This window comes from Bombina bombina, chromosome 7 (assembly GCF_027579735.1).
Source record: "Bombina bombina isolate aBomBom1 chromosome 7, aBomBom1.pri, whole genome shotgun sequence".
Lineage (NCBI taxonomy): Eukaryota > Metazoa > Chordata > Amphibia > Anura > Bombinatoridae > Bombina > Bombina bombina.
Window position 1 is genome coordinate 404,925,671 of NC_069505.1, and position 18,033 is coordinate 404,943,703.

The following is an 18,033-nucleotide window of genomic DNA, read 5'->3' on the forward strand; positions in this document are numbered from 1 at the left end:
GAAATACACTTTTTACCTCTGTAATTACCTTGTATCTAAGCTTTTGCTGACTGCCTCCTTATCTCAGTTCTTTTGACAGACTTGCATTTCAGGCAATTAGTGCTGGCTCATAAATAACTTCACATGCATGAGCACAATGTCATCTATATGAAACACATGAGCAAATGCCCTCTAGCTGTGAAAAACTGTCAAATGCATTGAGATAAGGAGCGGCCTAGAAGGGCTTAGCAAATGAGCCTACCTAGGTTTCGCTTTCAACTAAGAATGGCAAAAGAACAAAGCAAATTTGATGATAAAAGTAAATAAGAAAGTTGTTTAAAATTACATGCCCTATTTGAATCATGAAAGTTTAAAGGGGCAGTAAACCTACAAAATAATGTTATATAATTCTGCACATAGTGCAAAATTCTATAGCATTAGCTTAGCGACAACTTTATACAACAAAGGACTGCAGAGCTATTTTCTTAAAGGGACACTGAACCCACATTTTTTCTTTCATGATTCAGAAAGAGCAGCAATTTTAAACAACTTTCTAATTTACTCCTATTATCAATTTTTCTTCATTCTCTTGGTATCTTTATTTGAACAGCAAAAATGTTTAGATGCCGGCCCATTTTTGGTGAACAACCTGGGTTGTTCTTGCTGATTGGTGGATAAATTCACCCACCAATAAACAAGTACTGTCCACAGTGCTAAATGATGCTCTATCTGAATCACGAAATAAAAAATTGGGTTATGTGTCCCTTTAAGAAGTTAAATTTTGCAGAACGCCGCTCCTGGCTCTACTGAGTGGGTCTGTTTTTTCCTAGGAGCATCGCGGGCACGCTGTCTAGTCACAGCGCGCCCGATCGCGCCATTAAACTCAATGTACCTCGCTCCCGCTACCACACAGTAACACAATTTTTTATTATTTTTTAAGCTTAATTTCCATTTTGCTTTTACTTTTTTTTTCTAATTTATTTCACCATTAAACTATAATCAAATTGATTATACTGAAAACGTTATTCCTTCAAAGGTCAACATTAAAGGGATATGAAACCCAATTTTTTTTCTTTCATGATTCAGATAGAGCAGCAATTTTAAGCACTACCCAGATGCTGAACCAAAAATGGGCCTGCTCCTAAACTTACATTCCTGCGTTTTAATTAAAGATATCAAGAGAATGAAGAAACGTTGATAATAGGAGTAAATGAGAAATTAGCTTAAAATTGCTGCTCTATTTGAATCGTGTTTTAAAAATACATTTTGGGTTAGATGGGCTCAATATTATGTAAGGCTCTTGACCAGGCCAGTGGCGATTCTAGAAGGGAGCTATGGGCGAGTGATGGGTTCTCCCAAAAATTCTCGTAGCGCCCCTATTCCTTTAAAGAGTCTCCAGACATATTTTTTTTTTAAATCCCGACATTTGTTAAAGGCCTTTAAATCTAGCAGAACAACTAAAGAATTAAATGGGTGGCAAAAGTTATAAATAATAGAAATACATATTAGAAAATGTTGATCACTACAAGCTACAAGCAACAATCTCCCTCCTAAATTACATCTTTGAATAGAAACATATTTGCAAAAATGCTCCTAGTAAAAGTTATCACTGTTTTAGTGTTAGCATTTTTCTCTGCACGTGTATGTGAAGCATAGCTAGATATTCTCAGTGCACCAGCATTTAAATACTGCAGCTGTTAAGAGCACCAGTGGGGATTGTATCATGTCAGCAATTAACAATTTGAGCCATTACCAGATGATACAAGCACCTTAGTCTCTCTGAGAAAGTCCTGTGTTTAAAATGCTGGTGCATGGTGCATACCTAAATACACATTTCAAACAGCTATAGCTTTTGTTAAAAGCAGTTTTGCTAATACATTTATATGACAAGAATGCTTCTATTCAAAACCGAAATGCATCCACGTGAATTCCAGTTTTGGCTGGAATGTCCCTTTAACACTCCAGTTGTAAAGGTCTAACTACCCCTGGTACTGACTTCTGGTTGATTTGTATTTACTATTATACGTTCCAGAAGAGCGTAGGATATGAGGATTAAGTGTAGCAAATAATATTAAAAAAAAACAATACAGTATGGCAATTTGAAAAAATCCTTAAAGGGCCATAATACCCAAATGTTTAAACACTTGAAAGTGATGCAGCATAGCTGTAAAAAGCTAACTAGAAAATATCACCTGAACATCTCTATGTAAAAAAGAAAGATATTTTACCTCAAAAGTTCCTCAGTAGCCACCTCCCATTGTAAAGGATTTCTAAGCAGCATTTTAGTGTGTCTGTCCTGGGACAGCTGAAAGGATGAGCCTCGTGAACTCTCATATTATTTCACCAATCAGGTAAAGGAAGCTTACTATGAAATCTCATGAGAGTTAAGTCAAATCTCATGAGATCACAGTAAGAGTTCATGACCTCAGCACTGCTGATGCTGATTGGCTGCTGTTCATTTCTTAATTTTTTTTTATTTTTACCTACAGCTGGGAGCAGCTGAGTATAACTTTTTACACAGAACTTACTCTGCTGAGCTGAGGAAATTGTGAGGTAAAATATCTTCCTTTTTTACATAGAGAAGCTCAGGTGATATTTTCCTGTCAGCTTTTTACAGTTATACTGCATCAGTTTCAAGTGATTTAGCATATGAATATTATGTCCCTTTAACTGGATTTGTAATTTGCTTGTAATATTGTTGCAATTTGTTTTTTGCAAACACTACTGCCATATAATGCTATATAGTGCACAAGACACGTGTAAATTCCTGGGTATACCTCAGTATGCTTTCATGGAAAGGATATACATTTGAAATAAAGATACCAGACAAAACAGTAAAACGTATTAATAGGTGTACAGTGGAATTTTAAATAAATTGTATGCTCTCTTTAAAATATATCTACATTGTCTGTAAAATCTAAGCAAGAACAAATCTATCATTTATTAGAGACAGCCTTATAAAACTATAACTGAGACAGCCTTATAAAACATACAGTTAAAATAATTATTAATTTACCTAAGACAATGGGGCCGAATTATATAGCTCCGTATGCAGCTTGATGCTCTTTGTTTCCGGCGAGTTATGAAGCATATCTTGTCCGCCTGTTCTGAGGCCGCGGACAGAAATCAACCCAATCAAATACAATCGGGTTGATTGACAGCCCCTGCTAGCAAATCTGCAGAGGGTGACATTGCACCAGCAATTCACAAGAACTGCTGGTGCAATGATAAATGCCGACAGCGTATCCTGACGGCATTTATCGATGTGCAGCGGACATGATACACTACATCATATCATGTCCGCTCGCACATTAATAAATATACCCCAATGTATCATCATAAAAAGAGTAACGTAGCATAAACACCATTTTTTTTTAGTGTGAACCCCCCCAGAAAAACAGTGGTCTTTTTTGGTAATAAAATAAAATCTAAACGCAAATATTTTAGCTACCTACTTTTTGTCACTTTTTATTAAAGGCAGATCAGAATTTTGCATTAACAATTCACAGCAATATATATATATATATATATATATATATATATATATATATATATTTTAACAGATTGCCTTAAAAGGACATTAAACACTTTGAGATGGTAATATAAAATGATAAATTGTATATATTAAAAAAAAGTCTGCAATATACTTTCATTATATATTTTGTCCCCTTCCTGTAATTCCATACTGAAATTGTGAGCTTTTCAGTTACTGTTAGAAATAAAAGTGCAGAACACTGTTAAATCCAGCACAGCCATTGGCTGTACACTCTAGTGACATATTTATAACTGTCCCTAATTGGCCACAGCAAAGAAGGTAACCTAAGTTCCAACATGGCAGCTCCCGTTAGTTTAGACACTAAAACTTAACACTTATTTTGTCAGTATTTAAACAGCTAATGACACTTTAAATAATATATCTACATGTTATCTCAGACTAATATTTTCTTTGAATGCATCGTTCTATTTATAATTTATTTATGTTTAATGTCCATTTAATTTGCATATCTAGTGATGTCACAAGAAGTGAAATCACAAAGAAAAAACAAATTATAATTTACAAATTGATTCCACCTTTTTTTTTTCTCTCTTACATATGAGTCTTACCGGAAGTCCATTTAAAATTATTATTATTTTTTTAAATAAAACCTTTTTTGTTAAATGGACACTGAACCCAATTTTTTGCTTTTTTGATTCAGATAGAGCATGCAATTTTAAGCAACTTTCTAATTTACTCCTATTATTAATTTTTCTTCGTTCACTTGCTATCTTTATTTGAAAAAGAAGGCATCTAAGCTTCATTTTTGGTTTAGAACTCTGGACAGCACTTTTTTATTGGTGGATGAATTTATCCACCAATCAGCAAGAACAACCCAGGTTATCCACCAAAAATGGACCGGCATCTAAACTTACATTCTTGCATTTCAAATAAAGATACCAACAGAACGAAGAAATATTGATAATAGGAGTAAATTAGAAAGTTGCTTAAAATTGCATGCTCTATCTGAATCACGAAAGAAAAAATTTGGGTTTAGTGTCCCTTTAACATTATGTTGCATTAAAATTGTCCTAATTTTCACTGTTAAATGAACACAAAACTCAATTTTTTTTCTTTCATGATTAAGATAGAACATACAATTTAAAACAACTTTCCAATTTACTTCTATTATCTAATTTGCTTCATTCTCTTGATATATTTTGTTGAAAAGCATATGTAAATAGGCTCAGTAGATGCTGATTGCTGGCTGCACATAGATGCCTCGTGTGGTTGGCTCACCCATGTGCATTTACATTTCTTCAACAAAGGATATCTAAAGAATGAAGGAAATTAGATAATAGAAGTAAATTGGAATGTTGTTTAAAATTGTATTCTCTATCTGATTCATGAAATAATTATTTTGGGTTTCATGTCCCTTTAATACTTTTAAACCTAATACATTGTGTCAATTTGAAAATGTAAATACTTTTTGTAATTGAGGTATCAGATGTTTAAAAATATATAATATTGGTTTATTGCACTTTTGGTTTTGTATTTTCAAATGTTCTGATTTTATAAAACTTGCATAAAATGATGAATACAATTTATTAAATCTAGTTTTGTGAGGTTGTCTATTTCCTTAATAACAGAACAATGTTATCTTATGATATTACAAAACTAAACTTGTAACAGATTTCTAAGGCTGTGTAATTACACAAGAGGAAAGTTGTCTAATTTTTAATTGAATAGCCTGAATTTGTTGACCCCTTGTGTTACTGAGAAAACAGACCTCAAACAGTGTGTATATACAATGATCCCTCCATATGCTGCATCTTAGACCTCTTCCTCTAACAGATCAGTAATTTGTATTTATTAATTTTTTTGAGTAAGGGCTCAGAATTTCTTTAATTATCTATCTATCCATCTCTCTCTATCTCTATATATCTATCCATCTCTCTCTATCTATCTCTATATATCTATCCATCTCTCTCTATCTATCTCTATATATCTATCCATCTCTCTCTATCTATCTCTATATATCTATCCATCTCTCTCTATCTATTTCTATATATCTATCCATCTATCTCTATATATCTATCCATCTCTTTCTATCTATCTCTATATATCTATCCATCTCTCTCTATCCATCTCTATATATCTATCCATCTCTCTCTATCTCTATATATCTATCCATCTCTATCTATCTCTATACATCTATCCATCTATCTCTATATATCTATCCATCTATCTCTATATATCTATCCATCTATCTCTATCTATCTCTATATATCTATATATCTATCCATCTATCTATCTCTATATATCCATCTATCTCTATATATCCATCTATCTCTATCTATCTCTATATATCTATCCATCTCTCTCTATCTATCTCTATATATCTATCCATCTATCTCTATATATCTATCCATCTATCTCTATATATCTATCCATCTATCTCTATATATCTATCCATCTCTCTCTAACTATCTCTATATATCTATCCATCTCTCTCTATCCATCTCTATATATCTATCCATCTCTCTCTATCTCTATATATCTATCCATCTTATTTATCTCTATACATCTATCCCAGGGGCGTATTTAGGTTTTGTGCTGCCCTAGGCACTCAAAATTCTGCTGCCCCCACCCCACCCCAGGTTTAAGGCCTTTTTTTAGACATAATATTTTTGGGGCAGGGTACAAAAAATTAAAAAAATAATGTCTTTTTAAGTAGATGTTCACCAGGGCTTGCATTCACTCTGGTCACACACACACACACATATATATATTAAGACATTATTTTGCAAGTCAGATGATTAAAGTGTTTATATCAGAAAAAAATATCCTTCACTGTATGATAGTTTGTCAGTAGGTAGTTGTTTAACCTTAAACATCTTCTTTGATGATTGACAGTTATTTAAGCAAAATATCTGCTTGGATAAATATGTAATGAATATACAAACTGGCCTTTAAAAGTACTTAAAAAATACAACAGTAGTTCTGATAGGTTTAGAAATTGTATCCTAGGGGATAAAGTCACATGATACAATTATAATAAAGTATATACTTGTATTGTTTCTGAATGTATTAAATGCATACAACATATTTTCAGTTGTGTTTTAAGTCACATAGTTGTATAGATTCAGCAATAAATACTTATTCTTTGCATGTATGACAGATAGACAAACAGTAAATGTACAAGTATTTAGTGACTAATCCGTTTAAGTATTATAATGTCTAATGAAGATGTATTGAAGGGAGAAAGGCATATGCTGTTTCACAGTGGTCACGTTGTAGTGCACACTGCATTGTGTAGTCTCTGTGAGTCTCAATCACGCGGTGGAGCCAGGAAGAATACCGCATTCCCTCTCAGTCCAGGCCAGGCTGCGCAAGTGAGCTCCGCCTCCACTGTCACCACGCCATGCGCACCCACATACAATCCCATAGGATAGCAATAGCCGGGCCAGCCATTTAAGTCATTAGTAATTGGTTGATTTAGCAACCCTGCCCTGAGTTCAGTAGAGTGGCCCTAGGGACTCAAAATTCTGCTGCCCCTTAAAACTCTGCTGCCCTAGGCACCGGCCTTGTCGGCCTATGCCTTAATACGCCCCTGATCTATCCATCTATCTCTATATATCTATCCATCTATCTCTATATATCTATCCATCTATCTCTATATATCTATCCATCTCTCTCTCTCTATCTATCTCTATATATATCTATCCATCTCTCTCTATCCATCTCTATATATCTATCTATCTATCTCTATATATCTATCCATCTATCTCTATATATCTATCCATCTATCTCTATATATCTATCCATCTATCTCTATATATCTATCCATCTCTCTCTCTCTATCTATCTCTATATATATATCTATCCATCTCTCTCTATCCATCTCTATATATCTATCTATCTATCTCTATATATCTATCCATCTATCTCTATATATCTATCCATCTCTCTCTATCTATCTCTATATATCTATCCATCTCTCTCTATCCATCTCTATATATCTATCCATCTCTCTCTATCTCTATATATCTATCCATCTCTATCTATCTCTATACATCTATCCATCTATCTCTATATATCTATCCATCTATCTCTATATATCCATCTATCTCTATACATCTATCCATCTATCTCTATCTATCTCTATATATCCATCTATCTCTATATATCCATCTATCTCTATATATCCATCTATCTCTATATCTCTATCCATCTATCTCTATCTATCTCTATATATCCATCTATCTCTATATATCCATCTATCTCTATATATCCATCTATCTCTATATATCTATCCATCTATCTCTATATCTCTCTCTCTCTCTCTCTCTATATATATATATATATATATATATATATATATATATATATATACATCTCTCTCTACTATCTCTATATATCTATCCATCTATCTCTATATATCTATCTCTATATATCTATCCATCTATCTCTATATATATATATATCTATTCATCTCTCGCTATCTATCTCTATATATCTATCCATCTATCTCTATATATCTATCCATCTATCTATCTCTATATATCCATCTATCTCTATATATCCATCTATCTCTATATATCCATCTATCTCTATATATCTGTCCATCTATTTCTATATATCTATCCATCTCTCTCTATATATCTATTCATCTCTCTCTCTCTCTCTCTCTCTCTCTCTCTCTCTCTCTCTCTCTCTCTCTCTATATATATATATATATATATATATATATATATATATATATATATATATATATATCCATCTCTCTCTCTCTCTCTCTCTCTCTCTCTCTATATATATATATATATATATATATATATATATTTTAATGTGGTCAGTTAAGGCTAGCTGTTAATGAGTTTGCATACTAAGCAATCAATGTCTAATATGTAGCTGATTTAAAGTCATGGTAAATTAAAAATGTTATAAAGTTACCAGCGTATTCATAATTGAATTCATTTAACAAAATATGACAGTATGTTATACAACTAAAAAGTTTTTGCTCCTCCCCCCTGATTCCCCCCCCCCCTGTAGTTTAGTGGCATATTGAGCGGTGGAACATTAGTAAGTTGAAAAAATAAGGAATGGAAAACAAATGGAAACAAAAATAGTCATTTGAAAATTCAATTCACCCTGTACTATATAGAAAACACATTATTAACACGTTATTTGATGTTTTACTTTGTGAATTTAATGTATTTTTGAAAATATACACTAATTCCAAATCTGATGACTGCAACACGTTCCAAAAAAGTTGGGACAGCGTCAATTTAGGACTAATAGCGAGCGATGTGACAAGTTGAAATAAGAAGGTGATGTGAAACAGGTGAGGCAATATTGTAATCCTAGCATATAAGGAGCCTCCAAAAAAGGCCTAGTCTTTCAAGAGCAAGGAAGATGTCACTTTGAGAACAACATTCCCCAAAGACAAATTGTTAGGATCTTGGGCAATTCACAGTGCACAATATAATTAAAATATTCAAGGAATCCTGTCAAGTCTCAGTGCGTAAAGGGCAAGGCTGAAAACCACTTCTGAATGTGAGTGACCTCCGATTCCTTAGACAACACTGTCTCAAAAACCGTCATGAGTCTGTAATAGATATCCTGATATGGGCTCTGGAATACTTTGGTAGATCTTTGTCATTCAATACTGTTCGCTGCTGCATCCACAGATGCAAGTCAAGGCTTTACTATGCCAAGCAGAAGCCATACATCAACACTGTCCAGAAGCGCCGCCGACTTCTCTGGGCTCAGTCTCATCTGAGATGGACAGTACCACAGTGGAATCATGTTTTGTGGTCCAACAAGTCAACTTAGAAAAAACAACTGTTGTGTTCTCCGGGCCAAAAAGGAAAAGGACCATCCAAGCTGTAATCAGCATCAGGTCCAAAAGCCAGTGTCTGTCATAGTATGGTCATAGCATGGTGTGTCAGTGCTCATGGCATGGATAACTTGCACACATGTGTGGGCACCATTAATGCAGAAAGATATGTATACATTTTGGAGCAACATACGTTGCCATCTAGATGTCGTCTTTTCCAGGGATGTCCCTGCATTTTCCAGGAGGACAACTCCAAACCACATTCTGCCCAGATTACAAGCACATGGTTGCATAAGCAGAAAGAAGCACAAAATAAGGCAATGAAGACTTTGTACAGTTGCGCAGCTTTAGACATGCATAATGGATGAATGGGGGAAAATTCCACTTGCTAAAACTTAACCAACTGCTATCTTCAGTGCCCAAATGATGTTACACAGTGGTAAACAGTCGATTGTCCCAACTTTTTTGCAGTGTGTTGCAGTCATCAGATTTGAAATAAGTGTTTATTTTAAAAAATAAGTAATTCTGACTATAAATAGCAAACGTGCACACTTTCTTAACACTTTAAGCAATTAGCAGCATTTTGAAGGAAAACTCAGGTAACAGAATATGCTTTTTGTGCCTCTCTAGGTGATTTTGTGACTTTTATCACTGTGCATGAAGAGCACACAGATCTCACAGAAAACATCAACAACATTTCCGTATGATTACACATCTGTGTATATAAAAAACAAATGTATGGATATTTTTCACACTTACAAATGACATTATCTGTTTAACACAACTGTGCTTTGGCAAATGCTGAGCAGAAGTATCTGCATTTTTGAAAAGGCACCTGAAGCCATATTCCCTCCCATTCTATTAAACATCAGACAGAGGTAGTCAGCTATCTGGGCTGTAGCTGTGTCTAAAGAAACCTGACTATGCCACAAGTTGTAGAATTACTTTAAAAAGCTATATTAGTCTCAGAAACTAATAGACTGATTCACTTTAGATTTTCAGGGTTTATAGTGATTTCCAATCCAAAACTAACTGCCCAAATTCAACCAATTTCCTGTTCACAAGATAAAAGTTGTAAAAGACTAAGGGGTAGATTTATCATATGTTGAGCCGATATGATTCGCTAAATGGCGACAGCATATGCTGCCGGCATTTATCATTGCACAAGCATTTCTAATGAAATGCTTGTGCAATGCCGTCCCCCGCTAGCAGGGGCTGTCAATCATACCGATGGGATCGGATCGGGATGATTTCAATCCGCCACCTAAAGGTGGCAGAGAGGTTAAGGAGCAGCGGGCTTATGACCACTGCTTTTTAACTTCCATTTCAGGCGAACCTGAAACGTTTGGGCTCTGAAGCAGCATTCGCTGCTTCATAATTAAAGCCCTATGATTTGTAAGAGCTGCAGTGGTACTTAAAGGGACATGACACCCAAAATGTTTCTTTCATGATTCAGATAGAGAATACAATTTTAAACAACTTTCCTATTAACTTCTATTATATAATTTGCTTCCTTCACTTGATAGTCATAGTTGAAAAGCATATCTAGATAGGCTAAGTAGTTGCTGATTGGTGGCTGCGCATAGATGAGTCGTGTGATTGGCTCACCCATGTGCATTGCTATTTCTTCAACAAAAGGATATCTAAAGAATGAAACAAATTAGATAATATAAGTAAAATGGAATGTTGCTTAATTTTGTATTCTCTATCTTAATCATGAAAGAAACTTTTTTTGTTTTATGTCCCTTTAAAGGGACATTCCAGCCAAAATTGGAATCTTCATGGATGCATTTCAGTTTGGAATAGAAGCATTTTTGTAAGATACATGCATTTTAATCACAGCACTTGCTCAGAGAGTCTTTGGTATCATCTGGCAATGACTAAATTTGTTCATTACTGACATAATACAAGCCCCACTGGTGCTCTGAGCAGCTGCAGTATTAAAATGCTGGTGCACTGAGAATATCTAGTTATGCTTACCATGCACGTGCAAAGAAAAAACAGTGATAACTTTTACTAGAAGCATTTTTGCCAATAAATATATATTGCAAGTATGTTTCTATTGATAGATGTGATTCATCTATGTGCATTTAAATTTTGACTGGATCTACCTATCCTTTAGCAGAAATGGCTGGCTAGATGGATTTTTTTTTTAAAAAGGACATAACACATTTTTTGGGGGCAATTGGGGGACATTTATAAAATTACCCCAAGGTCTGACCTCTGGTTTATTTTTTGAGCACTAATTGCTACCACAAGCACTTACAGTTACAGCATGTGCTACATACAGAGGCAGGTGATATGTGTTTGAGGCAGGAGAACTTACAGTTACAGCATGTGCTGCATACAGAGGCAGGTGATATGTGTTTAGGGCTGGAGCAATTACAGTTACAGCATGTGCTGCATACAGAGGCAGGTGATATGTGTTTAGGGCTGGAGCACTTACAGTTACAGCATGTGCTGCATACAGAGGCAGGGGATATGTGTTTAGGGCTGGATCACTTACAGTTACAGCATGTGCTGCATACAGAGGCAGGTGATATGTGTTTAGGGCTGGAACACTTACAGTTACAGCATGTGCTGCATACAGAGGCAGGTGATGTGTGTTTAGGGCTGGAGCACTTACAGTTACAGCATGTGCTGCATACAGAGGCAGGGGATATGTGTTTAGGGCTGGAGCACTTACAGTTACAGCATGTGCTGCATACAGAGGCAGGTGATATGTGTTTAGGGCTGGAGCACTTACAGTTACAGCATGTGCTGCATACAGAGGCAGGTGATATGTGTTTAGGGCTGGAGCACTTACAGTTACAGCATGTGCTGCATACAGAGGCAGGTGATATGTGTTTAGGGCTGGAGCACTTACAGTTACAGCATGTGCTGTATACAGAGGCAGGTGATATGTGTTTAGGGCTGGAGCACTTACAGTTACAGCATGTGCTGCATACAGAGGCAGGTGATATGTGTTTAGGGCTGGAGCACTTACAGTTACAGCATGTGCTGCATACAGAGGCAGGTGATATGTGTTTAGGGCTGGAGCACTTACAGTTACAGCATGTGCTGCATACAGAGGCAGGTGATATGTGTTTAGGGCTGGAGCACTTACAGTTACAGCATGTGCTGCATACAGAGGCAGGTGATATGTGTTTAGGGCTGGAGCACTTACAGTTACAGCATGTGCTGCATACAGAGGCAGGTGATATGTGTTTAGGGCTGGAGCACTTACAGTTACAGCATGTGCTGCATACAGAGGCAGGTGATATGTGTTTAGGGCTGGAGCACTTACAGTTACAGCATGTGCTGCATACAGAGGCAGGTGATATGTGTTTAGGGCTGGAGCACTTACAGTTACAGCATGTGCTACATACAGAGGCAGGTGATATGTGTTTAGGGCTGGAGCAATTACAGTTACAGCATGTGCTGCATACAGAGGCAGGTGATATGTGTTTAGGGCTGGAGCACTTACAGTTACAGCATGTGCTACATACAGAGGCAGGTGATATGTGTTTAGGGCTGGAGCACTTACAGTTACAGCATGTGCTGCATACAGAGGCAGGTGATATGTGTTTAGGGCTGGAGCACTTACAGTTACAGCATGTGCTGCATACAGAGGCAGGGGATATGTGTTTAGGGCTGAAGCACTTACAGTTACAGCATGTAGGCAGGTGATATGTGTTTAGGGCAGGAGCACTTACAGTTACAGCATGTGCAACCTACAGAGGCAGGTGATATGTGTTTAGGGCTGGAGCACTTAGTTACAGCATGTGCTGCATATAGAGGCAGGTGATATGTGTTTGGGGCTGGAGCACTTACAATTACAGCATGTGCTGCATACAGAGGCAGGTGATATGTGTTTAGGGCTGGAGCACTTACAATTACAGCATGTGCTGCATACAGAGGCAGGTGATATGTGTTTAGGGCTGAAGCACTTACAGTTACAGCATGTGCTGCATACAGAGGCAGGTGATATGTGTTTGGGGCTGGAGCACTTACAATTACAGCATGTGCTGCATACAGAGGCAGGTGATATGTGTTTAGGGCTGGAGCACTTACAGTTACAGCATGTGCTGCATACAAAGGCAGGGGATATGTGTTTAGGGCTGGAGCACTTACAGTTACAGCATGTGCTGCATACAGAGGCAGGTGATATGTGTTTAGGGCTGGAACACTTACAGTTACAGCATGTGCTGCATACAGAGGCAGGTGATATGTGTTTAGGGCTGGAACACTTACAGTTACAGCATGTGCTGCATACAAAGGCAGGGGATATGTGTTTAGGGCTGGAGCACTTACAGCATGTGCTGCATACAGAGGCAGGTGATATGTGTTTAGGGCTGGAGCACTTACAGTTACAGCATGTGCTGCATACAGAGGCAGGTGATATGTGTTTAGGGTTGGAACACTTACAGTTACAGCATGTGCTGCATACAGAGGCAGGTGATATGTGTTTAGGGCTGGAGCACTTACAGTTACAGCATGTGCTGCATACAGAGGCAGGGGATATGTGTTTAGGGCAGGAGCACTTACAGTTACAGCATGTGCTACATACAGAGGCAGGTGATATGTGTTTAGGGCTGGAGCACTTAGTTACAGCATGTGCTGCATATAGAGGCAGGGGATATGTGTTTAGGGCTGAAGCACTTACAGTTACAGCATGTGCTGCATACAGAGGCAGGTGATATGTGTTTGGGGCTGGAGCACTTACAGTTACAGCATGTGCTGCATACAGAGGCAGGTGATATGTGTTTAGGGCAGGAGCACTTACAGTTACAGCATGTGCTGCATACAGAGGCAGGTGATATGTGTTTAGGGCAGGAGCACTTACAGTTACAGCATGTGCTGCATACAGAGGCAGGTGATATGTGTTTAGGGCTGGAGCACTTACAGTTACAGCATGTGCAGCATACAGAGGCAGGCGATATGTGTTTAGGGCAGGAGCACTTACAGTTACAGCATGTGCTGCATACAGAGGCAGGCGATATGTGTTTAGGGCTGGAACACTTACAGTTACAGCATGTGCTGGCATACAGAGGCAGGTGATATGTGTTTAGGGCTGGAGCACTTACAGTTACAGTATGTGCTGCATACAGAGGCAGGTGATATGTGTTTAGGGCAGGAGCACTTACAGTTACAGCATGTGCTGCATACAGAGGCAGGTGATATGTGTTTAGGGCTGGAGCACTTACAGTTACAGCATGTGCTGCATACAAAGGCAGGGGATATGTGTTTAGGGCTGGAGCACTTACAGCATGTGCTGCATACAGAGGCAGGTGATATGTGTTTAGGGCTGGAGCACTTACAGTTACAGCATGTGCTGCATACAGAGGCAGGGGATATGTGTTTAGGGCTGGAGCACTTACAGTTACAGCATGTGCTGCATACAGAGGCAGGTGATATGTGTTTAGGGCTGGAGCACTTACAGTTACAGCATGTGCTGCATACAGAGGCAGGTGATATGTGTTTAGGGCTGGAGCACTTACAGTTACAGCATGTGCTGCATACAGAGGCAGGTGATATGTGTTTAGGGCTGGAGCACTTACAGTTACAGCATGTTCTGCATACAGAGGCAGGTGATATGTGTTTAGGGCTGGAGCACTTACAGTTGCAGCATGTGCAGCATACAGAGGCAGGTGATAGGTGTTTAGGGCTGGAGCACTTACAGTTACAGCATGTCCTGCATACAGAGGCAGGGGATATGTGTTTAGGGCTGGAGCACTTACAGTTACAGCATGTGCTGCATACAGAGGCAGGTGATATGTGTTTAGGGCTGGAGCACTTAGAGTTACAGCATATGCTGGCATACAGAGGCAGGTGATAGGTGTTTAGGGCTGGAGCACTTACAGTTACAGCATGTCCTGCATACAGAGGCAGGGGATATGTGTTTAGGGCTGGAGCACTTACAGTTACAGTATGTGCTGCATACAGAGGCAGGTGATATGTGTTTAGGGCTGGAGCACTTAGAGTTACAGCATATGCTGGCATACAGAGGCAGGTGATATGTGTTTAGGGCTGAAGCGCTTACAGTTACAGTATGTGCTGCATACAGAGGCAGGTGATATGTGTTTAGGGCAGGAGCACTTACAGTTACAGCATGTGCTGCATACAGAGGCAGGTGATATGTGTTTAGGGCTGGAGCACTTACATTTACAGCATGTGCTGCATACAGAGGCAGGTGATATGTGTTTAGGGCTGGAGCACTTACAGTTACAGCATGTGCTGCATACAGAGGCAGGGGATATGCGTTTAGGGCTGGAGCACTTACAGTTACAGCATGTGCTACATACAGAGGCAGGTGATATGTATTTAGGGCTGGTGCGCTTACAATTACAGCATGTGCTGCATACAGAGGCAGGTGATATGTGTTCAGGGCTGGAGCACTTACAGTTACAGCCTGTGCTGGCATAAAGAGGCAGGTGATATGTGTTTAGGGCTGGAGCACTTACAGTTACAGCATGTGCTGCATACAGAGGCAGGTGATATGTGTTTAGGGCAGGAGCACTTACAGTTACAGCATGTGCTGCATACAGAGGCAGGTGATATGTGTTTAGGGCTGGAGCACTTACAGTTACAGCATGTGCTGATATACAGAGGCAGGTGATATGTGTTTAGCGCTGGAGCACTTACAGTTACAGCATGTGCTGCATACAGAGGCAGGTGATATGTGTTTAGGGCTGGAGCACTTACAGTTACAGCATGTGCTGCATACAGAGGCAGGTGATGTGTGTTTAGGGCTGGAGCACTTACAGTTACAGCATATGCTGCATACAGAGGCAGGTGATATGTGTTTAGGGCTGGAGCACTTACAGTTACAGCATGTGCTGCATACAGAGGCAGCAGGACCGTCTTTAACACAGGGCAAAAGGGGCAGCTGCCCTGGGCCCAGTCTCTGTTGAGGGGCCCAAGAGTCCTAAAAAAAAAATTTTTTTTTTTTTTTTTTTATGGTTCATACCAGACTTCTGATGTGACATGGGGAACACACACATTCAGTCCTAATACTGTCACAGTCAAAAGTACTCTGCTTATATATTTTTTAAAAACTGTGCCAGACTGTGCCGGTGTCATGTGACATGCCAAGCTAGTGCCATGTGCTGTTTTAGATGTGCACTGTGCAGCACTGAATGCTAAGCCCTAACTCGGCATCCAGCCATTTCCCACTGCATCAGAAAAGGTCCTACTGGGGTTACCACTGTTACCAGGTAACTGCTCTGGTGGTGGGGATTGTTTCTGGGTAGGACTGACTGTAGGCGCATGCAGCAGAAAGCTGGAGCGGCAGGCACATGAGGATTTGAGCATCTGTGCAGCTGCATACACTGCTCTCTTCAGTCTTGAGGCTGTGTGACTCATCTCACACTGTATCCATGCAGCCTTGGACAGACAGCATCCAGTCTACTGGTCCCCTTAGCCCTGCTCTTTCTGCTGTGGCCCTAAGATCAACTAACTGAAGTTTGTTAGGAAAATAGTGCTTTGTAGAAAGGTGTCAGTGGGAAGAATAAGTGAGTGCACACACGCCCCTCCCCATGCAGCATTGTCTAGTTCAGGGTGAGAGGGAACTTGTTCCTAGCAAAGAAGCAACATGTGCTCGTGTGGCTGATGTATAGCGTCATGCTGATACTTCACACATTAATGTAAGGTTTATTTTTATAGTAGTTCTGCTGTTCCAGTCAGTAAACTTATATTTGTCTGCACCTCCATGCTACCTCCTTTACCTTGCTTTGCTCCTGTTGGCTGCCCTAAATCTCTTTAACCAGCTAACCTCACACCAGAATCACATTCAAAAGAATATTAAATGAATCCACAGTGGAGGAATTTATATATTTATTTACTTATTAGTACTGCTTAGGTCCAGTTTCACATATTGCATTTTTTTTTTTTTAAATGATTAGCCCAGCAGTGGATGATCCACCGCTGGGCTAATAATAATAAAAAAAATTGATTTAGTTGTTTTTTTGGGATGTTGGGGTGGAGAGCACAATTGCATGGGGTGGGGGGGGACCAAGAAAATTTTTGCCCAGGGTCCAATCAATATTAAAGACGGCCCTGAGAGGCAGGTGATATGTGTTTAGGACTGGAGCACTTACAGTTACAGCATGTGCTGCATACAGAGGCAGGTGATATGTGTTTAGGGCTGGAGCACTTACAGTTACTGCATGTGCTGGCATACAGAGGCAGGTGATATGTGTTTAGGGCTGGAGCACTTATAGTTACAGCATGTGCTGCATACAGAGACAGGTGATATGTGTTTAGGGCTGGAGCACTTACAGTTACAGCATGTGCTGCATACAGAGGCAGGTGATATGTGTTTAGGGCTGGAGAACTTACAGTTACAGCATGTGCTGCATACAGAGACAGGTGATATGTGTTTAGGGCTGGAGCACTTACAGTTACTGCATGTGCTGCATACTGAGGCAGGTGATATGTGTTTAGGACTGGAGCACTTACAATTACAGCATGTGCTGCATACAGAGGCAGGTGATATGTGTTTAGGGCTGGAGCACTTACAGTTACAGCATGAGCTGCATACAGAGGCAGGTGATATGTGTTTAGGGCTGGAGCACTTACAGCATGTGATGCATACAGAGGCAGGGGATATGTTTTTAGGGCTGGAGCACTTACAGCATGTGCTGCATACAGAGGCAGGTGATATGTGTTTAGGGCTGGAGCACTTACAGCATGTGCTGCATACAGAGGCAGGTGATATGTGTTTAGGGCTGCAGAACTTACAGTTACAGCATGTGCT

At 39.0% G+C, this 18,033-nt stretch overlaps 1 protein-coding gene across 1 annotated transcript in view; it reads right to left on the minus strand.

Annotated features, from left to right (window-relative positions):
• ATP2B2 (ATPase plasma membrane Ca2+ transporting 2) overlaps positions 1 to 18,033 on the minus strand; it is a 403,776-nt gene that overhangs the window by 295,122 nt on the left and 90,621 nt on the right. The gene's annotated exons all lie outside the window — the stretch shown is intronic.